Source organism: Citrus clementina, unplaced genomic scaffold, assembly GCF_000493195.1.
Source record: "Citrus clementina cultivar Clemenules unplaced genomic scaffold, Citrus_clementina_v1.0 scaffold_9, whole genome shotgun sequence".
Taxonomy (NCBI): Eukaryota; Viridiplantae; Streptophyta; class Magnoliopsida; order Sapindales; family Rutaceae; genus Citrus; species Citrus x clementina.
Genome location: NW_006261964.1, coordinates 11,827,419 through 11,829,677, shown reverse-complemented (window position 1 = coordinate 11,829,677; position 2,259 = coordinate 11,827,419). Strand labels below are relative to the sequence as shown.

The window sequence follows — 2,259 nt, the reverse complement described above, 5'->3', positions numbered from 1 at the left end:
TCCAAGATGAATAAATTCAAGCCCAACTCATGGAAGGTTCCATGAGTAGGTATGGTTGGTGAGGTTTGAATTACTTGTAGTAGATCTGATAGGTGTGGTTGGTGAAGTAGGTGAGTGGTAGGTTTTAATGGATGGTGAGGATTTTTGTATTAGTTGAATAAATGAATGATTGTGATTAGTTTGTTACATGTATAAATACCCCCTCTCCCCTTTGGTTTATGCATCAAGTGAAGTAACAAAATCTCTAAGGTGTAGAGAGTGAAAAATTAGAGTTGCAATTGGTGAGAAGTGTTGTTGAAGAAATAAAATAGTGTGTTTTTTGTGTGTTTTATTTGTTAATTCTCCAACACATTCAATATCTAATTGAATAATTTTAAAAATATTCATATTCATATAAAAAAACGATTTTGGATGGATATTATTCAGTTCAATTGAATTGCATATATGAATATCCAATTTGGATGGACCAATTTGCCATCCTTAAAAATACTATTACAAAAAACAGTAAGGTGGAGTAGAAAGAGATGCTTAATTCCTAGCATGTCAACTCTAAAACCGCATTTGTTTACGCTACCAAAACCATCATAGTCAAATAAATTAATCTCTTTTAGAATGTCAACTCTTGAAGCTTTTGACTTTTATATATACTTCATCGTTTCTTAAGTTCGGATGTTAAATGCGAATTTGAATTCGTGTGTATTCATATTAATACCATATGTCTTTTTTTTTTTAATTAATTGTAACACCAATTGATGTTAATGTGAATCTACACGGAATCCATATTTAACCATCCGTATTAGAGAATTTCTAATATATATACACATAGAGAGAACATTCTCGTGTCTGAAAATCCAGAATTTCATAACAATTTGACAGCGTTGTGAATATACTTTCACAACGTTGTCAAACAATTTCAAATTTGAGAAAGTCTATTCACACAGTTATTATCATCATATATGCATGAAGCCTCCAAAATGGACCAAAACTGAAACGAGTATCAATGTCAAAGAGAAAAGAATAGCCAGCACTATAAATACCATGCAACGATTGAGCTTCTTCTTCATCATCTTTCAATACTCAAGATAACAATTCATTTATTCATCAGCTAATATGGCTTCTCTTTCTCAAACAAATTTTACATATACAATTATTGCCTTCATATTGTTGTTGATCATCTCTACACAATGTGGAGCACAACTCTCACCAACATTCTATGATGCCACATGCCCTAATGCTCTCAATACCATCCGAACAGGCATTAGAAATGCTGTTTCACGAGAGATTAGGATGGCGGCATCTTCATTCGCCTCCATTTCCATGATTGATTCGTTCAAGGTTGTGACGCGTCCATTTTGTTGGATGATTCCTCCTCCATTGACAGCGAGAAAAATGCACTTCCAAATTTTAAATCAGCTAGAGGATTCGAAGCTATAGACAGTGTCAAGTCTCAACTGGAGAGTGTTTGCCCTGGAGTTCTTTGATCATTAATTTTCTATCAGATTAATACAATAAGAGACATGGTCCTAACAGAAATAGCGATAAGCCGATGCCGTTCTGTATTACTAATCTTAATATATAATTCATTGTTAGTTTTGGTTAGTTAATTAATTTGAAAATATTAATTACAGGTTGGTGGACCATCATGGACAGTTAAGCTTGGTAGAAGAGACTCAACAACTGCATGCAGAAGCTTCGCTGAAAACCTCCCTAGCTTTACAGATGGATTGGACAAACTCATTTCCACCTTCGCTACCAAAGGCTTGAATGCAAAATACTCGGTTGCCCTTTCAAGTACCTCCATCTCTCTCTCTCGGTTGGCCAAGCACAATATGCATTTTTCCGTGAAAGGATTTATAACAATCAAAACAATATTGATGCTGGATTTAAAAGCACTCGAAGACGTCAGTTTAGTAATTTAGGATTTTGAGGATAATTTGGTAAATTATCGTGTCGAGGGCATTTTGGTAGTTTATGGATGTAGGGGTGTTTTGGTAATTTTAAGCATACATGAATAGATGATTCCTGGAAAATGTTTGTTTCAAGCTTTATTGCATAAAGTTAGTCGTATTTCATGTTACGGATAATAATTATGTTGTTTCCTTGATTTAGGAGAAACCGCGAACGAGGACCAATCTGCGAATGTAGTTGATACCTGAGTTTGGACGTAATCATTGTGAGCGGAATATACAAAAATCCATATTCATAGTTTATTATGATAGTAAAACATGATTATGAAATAAGTATTTTAAATACTCAAAT

At 33.9% G+C, this 2,259-nt stretch overlaps 1 pseudogene; it reads left to right on the top strand.

The window, feature by feature from the left end:
* Positions 1-1,110: 1,110 nt before the first annotated feature.
* Positions 1,111-1,927, top strand: LOC112099205 (annotated as a pseudogene).
* The last annotated feature ends 332 nt before the right edge of the window (positions 1,928-2,259 follow it).